The sequence below is a fragment of the Nycticebus coucang genome, chromosome 22, assembly GCF_027406575.1.
Source record: "Nycticebus coucang isolate mNycCou1 chromosome 22, mNycCou1.pri, whole genome shotgun sequence".
NCBI lineage: Eukaryota > Metazoa > Chordata > Mammalia > Primates > Lorisidae > Nycticebus > Nycticebus coucang.
In genome coordinates, this window is record NC_069801.1 from 50,237,882 (window position 1) to 50,253,789 (window position 15,908).

Sequence of the window (15,908 nt, forward strand, 5' to 3'; positions counted from 1 at the left end):
CCATGGAGGGGCAGGCAGAGATGGAAACTATGACAATCCAGGGATCAGGCTGTGGCATCACAGAGAAGACGGCCTGACCCAGGGGCCCAGCGAAGGCTGCCTGGAGCTGAGTTTTAAAAGTCCAGTGGGAGTGAGCACTGGACTCACTCAAGTAAGTGGGGAATGTCCTCTCTCAGGCAGAGAGAGCAGGATGGAGTGGCGTGAGGAAGCACAGGCTGGGCCTGGGGACACAGCCACACAGCTCAACCCACGCGAAGCACGGGGTGTAGGGCACAGGGCCATGCGTGGCAGCAGTGGGGCTGGAAAGGACACTTTCCAGGGAAATGTCAAACCCAGGATCCGAGACTGTATCCTGAGAGCAGCGAGGAGCCACTGGAGGAGTTAAAGCTGAGCCAGGAGAACGGTCAGGCCAGGTGAGTCGTATCAATGGGGTCAGAAGAAAGCTGGGGAGACAGAGTCAGAGGCAGGAGACAAATCTTACTATTCTGCTTGCTCCCACACCCGGCACTCCCACCCCACTCACACTGCTGCAGGGGCCCTAGACTCAGATCCCGGCCTTGCCTGTGTGACACTAAGCAAGTGGCTTGATGTGGAGCTTCCCACTGGAGCTTCTCACTCCACAAAAAGGAGGAGGAAAATACTTACCCCATGGAGTCCCATGGGATCACTAAGAGCCTGGCACATGGTAAGTGCTCGGTGAACATGAGCCATCGTTGTCACAGGAGGCAACACCACCCCCTCTCCTCTAAAACAAAGAAGACGCTGGAGACTCCTGACTTCCACTGCCACGTTCTGCCTGAATACAGAATACCAAGACAGCAGACCTAGGACACTGGGGGGAGAAATCTCAGATACGCGAACTTAGTCACAGAGCTCTTTTTTCTTTTCTTTTCTTTTCTTTTTTTTTGAGACAGAGCCTCATCTGTCACCCTGGGTAGAGTGCCGTGGCATCACAGCTCACAGCAACCTCCAACTCCTGGGCTCAAGCTATTCTCCTGCCTCCGCCTTCCAAGTAGCTGGGATTACAGGCATCTACCACAAAACCTGGCTATTTTTTGGTTACAGCCATCATTGTTTGGCAGGCCTGAGCTGGATTCAAACCCACCAGGTGTATGTGGCTGGTGCCTTAGCCGCTTGAGCCACAGGCGCTGAGCCCAGAGCTCTTTTTTCAAATAAAAATGTCTTTTTTGTTTTTGAAGCAGAGTCTCACTCAGTCACCCTGGGTAGAGTGCTGTAGTGTCATAGTTCAAAGCAACCTTAAACTCCTGGGCTCAAGTGATCCTCTTGCCTCAGCCTCCTGAGTGGCTAGAACTAAAGGTGCCCACCACGACGCCTGGCTAGTTTTTCTATTTTTAGTAGAGATAGGATCTTGCTCTTGCTCAAGCCGTTCTCGAACTCCTGAGCTCAGGGGATCTACCTGCCTCAGCCTCCCAAAGTGCTGGGATTACTGGCATGAACCACATGCAGTCACACTGAATGGTTTTGTTGTAGAGGGGGACTCTAGACCCCACAGCTGGCAGCATCCTATCAAATCCTCTCCCAAATGAGAAACATAGTTTGAGAATCCCCATTGACATCCAGAGGCCAGGGAGGCCGAGGCCCTGAGATGGGCAGGATTGTCCAACCTCACCCAGAGAGTCGCAGAAGTGTTGAAGGGGACAGCCCAGGGCTCAGCTGGGGTCAGGCAAGGAGCAGTTTCACATTTCTTGTAAACCTGAGTTCTGTCTGCTCATGGCTGTCTTGCCTAATTCTTGAAGGCAATCAGCAGGCGTGCAAGTTTCTTAGCTTGAAGCTTTTCACGTCATAATCTTTTAAACCCTTGGCGCCAGCTTGAGCCTGTTCTGTAGTGCCCGGTGCCTGGGATGGCCTAGGGCTACACTCCTTCCTTTAGGTCAGGGATTTCAGAGCCTGGGGGCCCACAGAAACCTCCCAAGGACCTGCCTTTACCTGAAAACCTGGCCACAGCCTGTTAGGACCCAGTGTCTATGGCTTTCAGACTGGGAGCCCCTCTCCTGGGTGCTGAGCCAGAAAAGCCAGGCTGCTTCCAGCAATGTCCACCCTGCTGCCTCCCTAGACCCAAGGAGAGACTGTGCCCTACCCTGGAGTGCCCTGCTCCTGTGGCCTCTCCAGGTGTGGCTAGGGCTGAGGGAGACCCAGACTGCAGCACAGGGGTGAGGACCCCCCTTGGGAGGCTGGGTCACTTGAGGCAATTCCCTTTGTCTCTCTGATTCTGTTTCCATTCTTTTAAAATGAACAGAATTATCCCCACTTGTTGGAGGTGTCATGACGTATCTGAAGCGTGCTGTGGGCCAAGTGTCAGTGCCATTAGGACCCGGACTAGGTGATGTCTGGGAGGCGCCTGGGGACTAAGTTCTCCCTGTGTCTGGCCCTGTGCTTGGCAAATGCTGGTAAAACTGGCTCTTCTTATTTAAGGGACAGAGGCCTACAAAGGTGCCCAAGCAATGCCCTGTGAGCAGGGGCTTGCTGGGTCAGAGGTGGCCTAAAAACACAAGTGGCAAGAAGGAAATGGGAGCCAGAAGTCAGCCCGGAAGCCTCTCCCCCTGAGAGCCCAGCACACACATCATTTATCCAGGAACAAGCTCCAGCGGGAGGTAGTGGTCTAGTTTCCCAGGCCCTGGCTCGAGGCCTCCCAGCCTGTCTCCAGGAGACGCCTCCTCAACCTCGGAGCCAGTTCAGCCCCACATGGACTGACTCCAGCACAGGTACCAGATGACACGTCTGGTGTGACCCTACTGGTGGGGGGCATTGCATGTTTCTGCATGATTGTGCCTTTATGTTTATATTCGTGTGTGGAGACAGCTAATTCTACACATGATTTCTGTGGGTAGCTGTGTCTGTGTGTGCTTGACAGTAGGGGTGTGTGTGTGTGTGTGTAAACTCCCAGAACTTACTTTATTTTGTTGCTTGCTTGAATATAAGCGTGTACATGGATGTCCAGGAATAGTCCATAAGTACTATTCCAGGTACTTCCTAGTTTTCAAGACACCAGGACCTCTTCGCACTCTTCTGGGGAAATGAGGGGCAAGGAGCAGGCATTATTATTATGAATTTTGCTGCTTTCATTCATTCATCCATTTATTCATTCATCCGTCCATCCATCCATCAACCAGGTGTGGGCCATGTGCTCTGAGACAAGAGGCTGGGGGCTCCCAGCTCAACTCAGGGCAGAAAGCCCACTGTCCTCCAGGGGCTATAGGAAGTAGGGAGTGAGATTCGCTCCAGCGGTTTGTTGCCTGATAGGGATGGGGACCCAGTAAGACGAGATATTCTGATTTTTTCAAGAAAAGCTAAAGATCTAGAAGATTCTAGATTTTTGTATGCCATGTCTTGATCATTTATCTTTTAAATGTCTAATAAATAAATAAATTGAATTAAACTGTTGTAACCAATTTGATTAAAACAAACTACTGTGCAGGCTATATCTGTCTGTGGCATGTTTGAACCCTCTGGGAAAGTAAGGCTCAGAGATGTGAGTGAACTTGCCCAGAGTCACATCACTAGTAAGGAGCAGAGCTAGGACTCCTGAGCCTAGGGCCCCTTCACTAGGTCTGGAACAGGCAGAATCAGTAGATTCTGGGTCATAAGCCCCCCAGTGGGAATCAGCCTCCTGAGAGACAATACTGAGAGTCAGGGATTCGGCTGTAATGAAGGAACCCCAGGCTTCAGTGGAGGAGTTTGAGGACAGGCAGCCCAGCCCTCAGCCTGCTCAAGTGTTGAGAAATGAGATGGCAATGCCCCACCTGGACTTCCTGCTGTACACCTGTGCCAGTGTTTGCAGAGTTCCCAAGGGCAGTTCTGGGGATAGCAACAGGAAGTCACAGGAATCCCAGCTTCCTGCTTCCCCGAGAAGCTTCAACTATGAGGTGTATGTCCAGTGGTCAAATGATCTCAAGAGTCAGGGCAGGGCTGGACCCAGCTGATCAGACAGTGGCAAAAGCCCTTGCACACCGGCTAATATTTTATTTATTTATTTTTTCATGTCAGACGGGTAATGTGCTAACGTCGTAACAAGATTTGTGGGAGGCACATCTCACTCATGCGCATGAAAACCCAATCGTCACGCTTATGAACTACAAAAGGATCGGATACTAATGTACACAGCTATGATTTAACAATTAAAAAAAAGGATTGGATAATATTTTATTTAATCCTCTGATGGCACAGACGTGACTTAGGCCAGTCCCATTACATTCTGGGCCTCAGTTTTCCCATTAGTCTTGCTGGGCTGATGGTCCCAGTGATAAAGAGTGTAGACATGGCAGCCCCATGGCTCTGTAGAGTGTCAGACCCAGCCCAAGGAGGGGGATGCTGGTCCTGGGCTGGGCGCCTTCAGGACTGCAGCAGGGTCAAGGCTAAGGCTAGCCCTCGGAGGGAGCTTCCTGCACTGTGAGCCACACTGAGTGCTCTGCCCCTCAGCTGGAAGGGCTCCCAGACAGCTCATCCCTCCCCTCCCTCCACAGAGACGTGCAGGAGCATTCACGTGGCCTCTGATGGCACCTTGCACAGCTGGATCACTCCTCCCGCGGCTGAGCAGCTGTGACAATCCAAGTGTCTTTTCTGCCCAGTAGGTCCTCATTTCATGTTATGGATAAGTTGTTGGAAATTTCGACTTTAAGTGAAATGACAAATAAGGGAACCAATTTTACTGTAGGTTAATTGTTATAAACAGAAGTTAAGTTCCTTTGACATATTTCTGGTCTCAAAAATTGCCACCGCACTTCTAAATAAAGCCCCCCCCAAATTAAACATTGAAATACATGTGAGCTACACATACATTTAAGAAAAACTAATACAAACAAGTAAGATAATCCTTTACCCCATTTCAGGGTTGCAGGCAGCAACACCGATGGTCTTCTGGACTGGAGCAGCTTTGGGGTAAAGCTTCCGCTGGAGACCACTGGCTGGCCTGGGGCTGGGCAGGAGCAGCCTGGGCCCAGAGACTGTCCACACCTCCTCCCACTGCCCATAGCCACTCAGCACCCAGCCACCGGTCTCCGCTCACTCTCTCACCCCACCATGACTCACCCCTCAAGTTGCCCTCCCTAGGCCAAGTGCACACTCTCCTTCACCTGACAAACTCCACGGCCTCCTCACTGGTCTCCCTGCCTCCCCTGGGGCCCCTCAGAGTCCCTTCTCCCACCCAGCCATGGGGGTTGTTCAAAACCCAATGTCCCGGCTCTTCCTCAGTTAATACCCTGCCATCACCCCCATCACCCTCTCGCCCTCGCCAGGCACCCTGGACCCTCCTACCTCTCCTGTGGAGGACCTCACTCTGGGACTCCCACATTCTGCGCTGCCTTCTCACTTCCTGAGCCTTTTCACACTTCTGAGCCTTGCCCAGGCAGTGCCCCCTTCCAGGTCACTGTGTCTGGAGCCAGGTGGGGAGGGCACATCAGAGAGGAACGTGGCCAAGCAAAGCCTGGGTGACAAGCCTCTGCCTGAATGGCCTGTGAGGAGGGCGGTGGACACAGAAGACACTGGACCGGGCCTTTCCCGAGGCTCCTGTGCCCCTATCCAAGGCTGGCTGAGGAGTGTGGTTTGTGGCCAAGTTGCCACAGCCCACTCTTGTTTTACTTATGTATTAATTTGCCCCATGCATCACTCTGACAGCTCAGCATTAGGCCGTTGCGGGGCCCCTGACCTGGCTCCTCTGTAATTCTGCCTGGGCTCAGGCAAACTTGGCCCCGACATGTTTCTCTGCTGCTGATTTGTACCAAGGCCTCAGGGAACAGCATGGTTTTGCTGCTATTTGCAGAAGGCCCCTGTGGCTTGGCAGTCTGACCTAGAATAGTTCCTTGTCCCTGGGCCTACAAAGAACTCACTGTCCCCATTTTGCAGGTATAGAAGGTGAGGTCCAAGGTCACCCAGTGAGTCTGTGGCAGAAAACCCAGGACTGCTACATCTGAGCTGAATCACTCCTCACTGCCACATCCAGCTCAGGATTTTATCAATAAGGACTCCTGGTGGGTAGGGAGGAGGAAGGAGCAAACTGGGGGAGCAGGAGTGAGGACCCCATGGGCCCAGAGTCTAGAGTGAAAGTGGCCTCCTGCTCAGAGATATGCATACCAGGGGCCCATGGAGATGGAGGGTACTTACCACCACCGAGTCCCTGGCAGGCACCCTGTACTGGGCACAAACTCCCTCTCAGTTTCTCAAGGAGTTACATTATCCTTTGAAAAAAATACAAATTCTAGTTTTTGAAGGGACATTAAACGTGTGAGAGGAGCACCCTCATCTTTCAGGAATGGAGAGACTGAGCTCCCCATCACAGTATGTACACAAGAACCAGAATGCCTTGGCACCAGGCCTAGTGTCTGATCAGAACCCCTGGCCACTGAACCATGCAGTCGAGTCATCTGCTAGAGCCGGTGTCAGGCTCTGTGTGAAGCACAGGTTGCACAGGCATCATGCTAAATAAAGACAGGTGTCCTAGCACTCGTGGAGTTCACAGACCAGTGTACAAAACTGTGGTGTCATTTGAAGTCCCCTGAAGAAAATGAATTGGAGTGGGAAGCACTATAGCTGGGTGGCCAGCAAGGCCCTTCTGAGAGGGGACATCTGAGCATACACTCAAGTGGATGGAAGGAGGGAGAGGAGGAGCCTCCAAACACACAGGAAGAGCATCCAGGCCCAGCAAATAGCCTGTGCAAAGGCCCATGTAGCACTGCCCCACATCCTTTCCATGGCCCTCGTCCTCATCTGAGACACTCCAGGACTCCCTGCCTCCCTCACCCTGACTCCAGCAGTGTCATCCCCATGCAGCCCCCGTATCCTGCCAGCAGAGGGAGCTGGGGGTCTGGGCAGCTCACAGCCTTGTTGATAATGACCACAAGTGTTTCCCCAGTGTGAATCGAGCATACCACCAGGGGTGCACAGGGTGATTTGAGGAGGTAAGAACATCTCATTTTCACAGTAATGCCTTTATTTTAAAATGTATCTAGAAAAAAGATAACAAGCACATCAAACCTGGTATGACCACCAAGGACACATGGAGAAAAGGCTCTGTTTATTTCAGTTGGAAACAGAAGAATACACACACACACACACACAGTGACAATGTTAACAATGGTCACATCTTGGAGGAGGACATAGAGGGTGTTCATTTTTCTACTCTTTCAACTTTTCTATGTAATTGAGATATTTCAGAGTACAAAGTTGATCAGGGGAAATAAAACTAAAGAGACTCCCTTGTTTAAAAGACAGTTCCTCTGTTTTTTTTTTTTCTGCTCTTGGTAGCAGAACACAGCAGTTAGAAGTGCAGGCTTTGGGGCCCAAGTGCCTTGGGATGACTCCTGGCTGTGGCCTTGAACCAATTACTTAAACTGCCTCAGTTTCTTCATCTTTTTTTTTTTTTGAAACGGAGTCTCACTTGGTCGCTGCCCTGGTTAAAGTGCTGTGGTGTCACAGCTCACAGCAACCTCAAACTCTTGGGCTCAAGTGATTCTCCTGCCTGAGCCTCCTGAGTAGCTGGGACTATAGGCGACTGCCACTGCGCCTGGCTAGTTTTTCTATTTTTAGTAGGATGGATTCTCACTCTTGCTTAGGCTGGTCTCAAATTCCTGAGCCAGAGTGCTAGGATTACAGGCATTAGCCACGGCACCAGGTCTGGTTTCTTCATCTTAAAAGTAGAGGTGAGGACAGTGCCCACCATCCTGTTGGGTGTTGGGAGGCTGGGACAGTGGGGGACATGAGCAGGTGCTCTGTAAACTCAGACTGTGCTGTGCCCAGACCAATCCTTGGACAGCTCTCAGCAGGGTCGTTAAAGTGGGCCACAGGGGAAAGTCACATGGCCCCAGGAGATGGCCCTGCTGTGCGATGTGGTTTATGCCTGCCTCCTCTTATGCCTGCGCACGCGCACACACACACACACACACACACACACACACACACACACACACACGCTCAGCCAAGTCTGCACAGGCTGCATTTTTGTAAATCGATCAGATTTATTACTACTTGTATCAGACTGTTAATTTTTTATTTCAATTTTAAAAATGTAATAACATTGTTTTGCTTTCACTGTTCATTTTTAAGATTAAGGTCTAGTGGAGGCAAGTCCTGCTGGTTTTCCATTTACAGAAATAATGAAATGTTTCATGTTAAAATAAAGCCTGTGAAGTGAGTCGATCGCAACTCTCTTCACCATACTTCTGTAAATCTAACACTGCTCTAAAATAAAAAGTTTATTACAATAAACCTCCAGTTTCAATTTAAAGAGAAAAAGGCTTTTAGAGAAAAGCAAGTCTATGAAAGGGAAGTATTAAACAAATACTAGCTCTGGAGATTTGCAGGCCTCGATGGGTGGGAAATACAGCTTGGCCGGGAACCGCTGTCAGCCTGGATCAGGACCCTGGGGGGACCCCAGAGTTCTGTGGGTGGAATCAGCCTCCTGAGGGTGTCTCCCAAGGTCTCGCTCAGAGGGTTCACAGAAGTAGGTTTAAAGACAGGTGAAGGGGTGTGGGGAGCAGGTGCCACCTTGACCTGGGCCTCAAGAGCTAGGCCAATGTGAGGGCTGAACTCTGGGTTCACAGAGCAGTAGCAAGGGGTCAGTCCCCCCAATTTCTCTCCCTCCCTGCCGTAACTGCCGGGACTAGAAACACTCCCCGGGTAGGAGGGTTCACAGATTTTGGAAAGAACCTAAAGTTAGACTGCCCGTGTGTCACATGGGACACATCACTTCCTCCCCCAAGCCCGATCTCCTCATTTGTCCAGTGAGGTAGCTGGCTTGTCCTCCCATGAGCAGGGGCAACAGCAGCGGGCTGGGGCAGGATGTACATGAGCCCTGGGCACACAGCAGACGCGCTGATCAAACAGAGCATCATCTGCTCTTCCCAAGTGAGGACCGTTTCCCTCACTGCCACGGGTGGGTGCTGCACTCTGCTGACTCCCCCCTCAGCCACACTGGGGGGCAGTCATGTCCCAAGCACAGGTCCCTGTGGGTCCTGCCACCACCCGTTTGCTCAAGCCAGGCCTCCTCCCTGGGATACTAGACACTCCTTGCTGTGGCAAATCTCACCACACTACATCTCACCCACTCACGCCTTCCCAGGACAGACACAAAGCCCCAGGACCAGAGAGGGAAGAGACTAGCCCAGAGTCACTCACAACAGCTTAGTGGCATTTCAGAGAGGTTGGCTAGGACCTGAGCAGGGAGGCCCTTTCTCTGGACCTGGCCTGATTTCCTGGCCTGCAAGGCCTCCCCAGGAGGCAAAAGAATCCTTGTCAAGGTTCTGGATGTCCATAATTTCCCAGCCTAGTTAAACAACTGCAGATCCATTTGCTACCTAATGATACAGAGGGAGTCTCAGGGAATTTTTGAAGGAAAAAAAAAAGATCATTCATATTGAAGGAATAAATAAACATAGCCATGCAGGTGGCATGGGGAGTCCTGAGATTTCAATCCCACCATCGCTGTCAGCCCACCCACCTCTCATTCTTTCACGGATAGTTGATGGCCTCCTAGTGTCAAGGAAAGAGACTGCAACAGAATCTTCACCCCTAGGGCCCAGGAAGAGAAGCCTTGTTCCAATCTCTGCGCTGACCAGCTGGGTGGCCTTGTGCACATGCCTGCCGTCTCGGGGCCCCAGTCTTTCCCACTTGTACAAAGGAATAGTGGTCCCTCACCTGTTCTCACTCTACCAGTCCAAGAGATGAGAAAAGCACTTGGTCCCAATCATATTATTCTCCTTCTGTAGCCCTGTCGTGCTCCAGCCACACTGAATTTCCTGCCACTGAGACCAGGAAGGTGCATCAATCAGACTTTGCTGTGCAATAAACCACCTTCCAAATGCAAGAGTGTGTTTAAAACAATAAGCATTGATGGGTCAGCTGGGCAGCTCTGATCTCACTGTGTTTACTGCTGCACCAGAGTCAGGACTTCCCTTCTGGGAAAGACTGATCACAGGATTGGCCCAATTTTGCCGGGAGCAGTGGCTCATGCCTGTAATCCTAGCACTCTGGGAGGCTGAGGCGGGTGGATTGCTTGAGCTCATGAGTTCAAGACCAGCCTGAGCAAAAGTGAGATACCATCTCTACTAAAAATAGAGAAGCTGAGGCAAGAGGATCTCTTGAGCCTGACTTGGAGGTTGCTGTGAGTATGACTCTGCTACACTGTACCCAGAGTGACAGCTTAAGAGTCTGTCTAAAAAAAAAAAAAAGAAAAAAGAACCGGCCCCAGTTCTCCACCCTCCTCATACCGTGCCTCTTACCATGTGACTTTATCATTCCTCCCCTCAGCAGGGGGAGTCTGTCTTCCTACCCCTCAATCTGGGCTGCTCTTTTTACTTTCTTTGACCAACAGGACGTGGCCGCAGTGATGATGGGCTGGTTCCAAGCCTCAACCTTAAGAGGACGTGTTGCTTCTTTCTGTCTTGGACCCCTGTCACTGCCATGTGAATGGCTTGGGCCAGGCTACCAGAACATGAGAGACCCCATGGTGGGAGGCCCCAGCCATCCCAGATGGGACCTATGGAGACCAAGCACCCACGCAGCTACAGTGACCAACACTCTCCATTTGCCCAGGATTGATGGGTTTTCTGGGATACGGGTTTTTAGTACTATCACTAGGACGATCCCAGACAGACCAGATAGTTATCAGCCTACAACTGGCCCACCAGCTGCCTCGGGTGAGGGAACAAACCCAGCTAAGAACATAGAACTGTCCCACTGGCCTGCAAATGCTTACTGTTTTAAAGGGTGGTTTGTTACATGGCAAAATCTAACGGATACGTCTCTGTGTGAAAAACTCAGAGTGGCTGCACATGGCTGTGCAGGTTGTGCGCTGCACAATTGCAGGGGGGAACCAGTTGCAGAGACCACATTGTGAACAGCACTGCAGAACAGAAGCATCAGCCTTAAGAGGTTCCAACATCACCTCCTCTGTGAAGCCTGCCCAGATTCCCCTATGTCTAATAGATTAGGGGAAAAGGAACTTGCTGTGCTAAAAGGTGCAGTTTTTAGAGTCAGACAAGCCTGGTTCAAAGGCCCTGATGCTTACACCTTGGGCAAAGCATTTTAATCTCATTTAGAAATTTGGAATGATGACAACTGCCATCTGGGGATTGTGACTAGAGAGTGCATGGATGGTGCTGGCAAACAGCAGGTGCTTCATGAAAGAAGGAAGCACAGTGTTTTCCCTGCACAGCTCTGAATTCTCTCCTCTGTGTTCCCACACCATTGCTCCACCCTGGGTTCTGAGACTTTCTTTCCCTACAAGATGCAGTCACCTTGGGCCGGGCGCGGTGGCTCACGCCTGTAATCCTAGCACTCTGGGAGGCCGAGGCAGGTGGATTGGCTGAGCTCACAGGTTCGAGACCAGCCTGAGCAAGAGTGGGACCCCGTCTGTAAAAATCGCTGGGCGTTGTGGCAGGCACCTGTAATCCCTGCTACTCTGAGGCTGAGTCAAGAGAATCACTTGACCCCAAGAATTGGAGGTTTCTGTGAGCTATGACACAACAGCACTCTACTCAGGGTAACAAAGTGAGACTCTGTCTGAAAAAAAAAATGCAGTCACATCCTCACTGGTCTGCTGTCCTCAAGGCTTGCTCTGCGTTATGCACTGTCCCAAAGGGACTTTCTTTTTTTACATTAAAAAACATACAGTAGAATGTATGTTTTCTTTTCTTTTCATGTGCAGGTCTGTGAATTCTAATCCATGTATAAATTTGTATAACTACCACCATAATCAGGATACAGAAGAGTTTTATCATCCCAAGGGGTTTTCTTTGCAAAATATGTCTTTTCTAATTTTGCTATTTTGGAATAAATATATATATATACTTTGTAAAAGTATATTTTTTACTTTGTAAAAAAAAAAAGCACTTAAAAGTTACTCAGTGAGAACTGTGATTCCCATCTCTGGTTGCTCCTCAGATGCAATTTGTAGTTTGCAGTGGATCCTTCCAGAGGTATCTCATGCACGTGCAAGCAGAAACATGTAGAACTATCCTGCACACCATAGTTCTATAGAACTAGAGTCACATCTTGCTCTTTTGTATTTAATATGTTTTGGAGATTGTTGTAGGTCACTAATAATTCTATCCTACACATGCATGGTAATTACCATATACTAGGCACTGGTCTAAATGTGTTGTGTGTTTCAGCTCATTTAATCTTCAGCACAATGTTTTTTTGGGGGATTTGTTTTTGTTTTTGTTTTGAGAGTGCCATGGCATCATAGTTCACAGCAACCTCAAACTCAAGCTCAAGTAATCCTCTGGCCTCAGCCTCTCCAGAAACTGAGAATATAGGCGTCCACCACAATACCTGGCTAGTTTTTCTATTTTTAATAGAGCTAGGGTCTGGCTCTTGCTCAGGCTTGTCTCGAACCTATGAGTTCAAGCAATCCACCCATGTTGGCCTCCCAGAGTGCTAGGATTATAGGCGTGAGATACCACGCCCGGCCTACCACAATGTTTTGAGGTAGGTGGCATTATTATTATTGCTGCTGTTGCTGTTATTATTATTATTAAGAACCCTGTTTTACAGATAGGAAAACTGGAGCACATCCCTTAGGAAGAATTTTGGCTGGAAAGAAAAACAACAAGAAAATCAAATACAGAAAGGTTCGGTTAAGGCCCAAGGTCACACAGTCAGTAAGTGGCAGAGCCGGGGTTAGGCCCAGGCGTCCTGGCTCCAGAGTCTGTGTCCTAAGGAAACCACTAAATGTCTTTCGTGTACTTTAAGCCATCTCAGGGAATTCCGTTCTGCCTCTCCATGCTCATTTATTTAACCAGGCTCCTCTCGAAGGCTATTATTTGCCACTGTGAACAAGGCTGCACTGATATCTTTGCCATTCATCTTTCTGGACATGTGGAAGTGCATCTGTTGAATTAATTCCTGGAAACTGAATGCCTAGGTCACAGGGTGAGTATAATTTTATATTTGATGGATATCACCGATACTGGAATTTCACTCTTCAATAGGTTCTTGATCTCAGTGATTTGAAGAATGAATCCGTGGACCACAGATCAGTGTGGTAAGACAGGATTTATTTACAGAAAAGAATACAGAAGCGCCAGAGCTCCTGGCAGAGAGAGAAAACTTGAGTCAGGAGAGAAAAGTGCTCTCTCTCCCTCTCTGTCTATTTGCAGGCTCTTTGTCTAGGGGTATATATAGTCGCATGGGGGCCTCGGTAGTTACATTTAGTGTGTCTGGGAAATTGTGTCTGGGACACGTCTGGCCCTCGGTAGTTACATTTAGTGGGGCTTGGTAGTTACATTTAGTGTGTCTGGGAAATTGTGTCTGGGACATGTCTGGCCCTCGGTAGTTACATTTAGTGGGGCTTGGTAGTTACAGTTAGTGTGTCTGGGACATGTGTCTGGGGCATTGTGTCTGGGACATGTCTGGCCCTTGGTAGTTACATTTAGTGGGGCTTGGTTGTTACATTTAGGGTGTCTGGGACATAGTGTCTGGGACACGTCTGGCCCTCGGTAGTTACATTTAGTGGGGCTTGGTAGTTACATTTAGTGTGTCTGGGACATCGTGTCTGGGACATTGTGTCTAGGACATGTCTGGCCCTTGGTAGTTATGTTTAGTGGGGCCTGGTTGTTACATTTAGGGTGTCTGGGACATAGTGTCTGGGACATGTCTGGCCCTTGGTAGTTACATTTAGTGGGGCTTGGTTGTTACATTTAGGGTGTCTGGGACATAGTGTCTGGGACACGTCTGGCCCTCGGTAGTTACATTTAGTGGGGCTTGGTAGTTACATTTAGTGTGTCTGGGACATCGTGTCTGGGACATTGTGTCTGGGACATGTCTGGCCCTTGGTAGTTACATTTAGTGGGGCTTGGTAGTTACATTTAAGGTGTCTGGGATATAGTGTCTGGGACATGTCTGGCCCTTGGTAGTTACCTTTAGTGGGGCTTGGTAGTTACATTTAGGGTGTCTGGGACATCATGTCTGGGACATGTCTGGAACAACATGTCTGGGTCCCAAATGAATGGCTACAATCCCTTTCATTCCCAGGCCTAGGAAATGGAGACCCCCTGCCCACCCTCCAGCCTGCTGGCTCCGCTGATTGCTGCCACTGCACCAACATCACCAAGGCAGAGGCAGCAGGTCCGTGCCCCCCAGCTGCACAAGTGGCTGGGATGCCACTTGTCCTGTATCATCACCAGACTGTCTTCCCAAAAGCTGGTGAATTTGTACTCCCATCAACGAGGCAGGAGAGAACTTACTGCCCTACATTCTCACCATCACAAGGTATTATAAAAAAGGTTGATCTATGTACACAGCTATGATTTAATAATAAAAAAAAATGTTGATCTACGCTGTCTAATGGGTGTTGTCGATCTTTTCAATTTTAACCATTCTGGTGGGTTTATGGTTGTATCTTATTGTGCTTCAATTTGCATTTCCATAATGACTAATAATGTTGAGCACTTCTTTGCTTTTTGGCCATTTGCATAACTTCTTTTGTCAAATGTCTGTTCGAATCTTTGGCCCATCTTAAAAATTGGATATGCTGGGAGGCCAAGATGGGGAGATTGCTTGAGTTCAAGAGTTCAAGACCAAGCTGAGCAAGAGTGAGACCCCATCTCTACTAAAAATAGAAAAATTAGCTGGGGGTGGTGGCAGCGATGTAGTCCCCGCTGTATGGGAGACTGAGGCAGGAGGATCGCTTGAACCCAGGAGGTGGAGGTTGCTGTGAGCTAGGCTGATGCCATGGCGCTCTAGCCTGGAGCAACAGAGTGAGACTCTTTCTCAAAAAAAAAAAGAAAAGTTGCGTCGTAAGAGTTCATTATATATCCTAAATACCAATCATTTGTCTCATATATATGTGTATATGTTTTGCAAATATTTTGTACCAATCCATAGCTTTGATACAGGACAAGTGGCATCCCAGCCAGCTGGTGGAGCTGGCAGGGGGCGCAGACCGGCTGCCTCCGCCTTGGCGGTGTTGGTGCGGTGGCAGCAAGCAGCGGAACCAGCGGGCTGGAGGGTAGGCAGGGTGGACCTCATTTCCTAGACCTGGGAATGAAAGGGATTGAGGCCATTCATTTGCCACCCAGACACGACTCAGACATGTCCCAGACACAATGTTCCAGACATACTAAATGTAACTACCAAGCCCTGCTAAATGTAACTACTGAGGGCCAGACATGTTCCAGACGAGTTGTCCCAGACACGCTGTCTCAGACATGTTCCAGACGAGTTGTCCCAGATGTGCTAAATGTAACTACCGAGCCCCTCTAGACAAACAGCCCAGGAGAGAGACAGACAGGGGGAGAGAGAGAGCTTTTCTCTCCCGACTTGGCTTTTCTCTCTCTGCCAGGAGCGCTGGCGTTTCTGTATTCCTTTCTGTACATAAATCCTGTCTTACCACTGATCCATGGTCCATGGATTCATTCTTTGAATCACTAAGACCAAGAAACTACTGAAGACCAAATTCTGGTATCAGCTTTCCTAGCTATGTTTTGTCAGTGATGTCTTTTGATGGAAGAAGTTTTTTATTATTTCTTTTTATTTATTTGAGTCTCACTTTGTCACAGCTCACAGCAACCTCAAACTGTTGGGCTCAAGGGATCCTCTTGGCCTCGGCCTCCCAAGTAGCTGGGACTACCGGAGCCCACCACAACACCCGGCTATTTTTTGTTGTTGTTGCAGTTGTCATTGTTTAGCAGGCCCTAGGCGGGGTTCGACCCCTCCAGCACGGGTGTATGTGGCTAGCGTCCCAGCCACTGAGTTACGGGTGCCAAGCCTCGTGGCTCATTTTAAAACCCCCATTTCTGACAGCCGCCCGCTGAGTTCCGCGCCTCCCTGCCCGGTGCAGGAAGCCTCAGGCGACCAATCTGCCTGACTGTTGGTAGTTTAAAAATCAAATACATCTATTGCTTTTTATGAATATCCAAGTTAAAGACCATAAGAAATTCTAATTTTATTTTTAG

General features: G+C 49.5%; 1 non-coding gene across 1 annotated transcript; it reads right to left on the minus strand.

Moving 5' to 3' along the window:
- Nucleotides 1-3,999: 3,999 nt before the first annotated feature.
- Nucleotides 4,000-4,103, minus strand: LOC128575731 (small nucleolar RNA U13). Its single transcript, XR_008377138.1, has one exon. It is a non-coding gene; the product is annotated as a small nucleolar RNA U13 (small nucleolar RNA).
- Between the last annotated feature and the right edge of the window lie 11,805 nt (nt 4,104-15,908).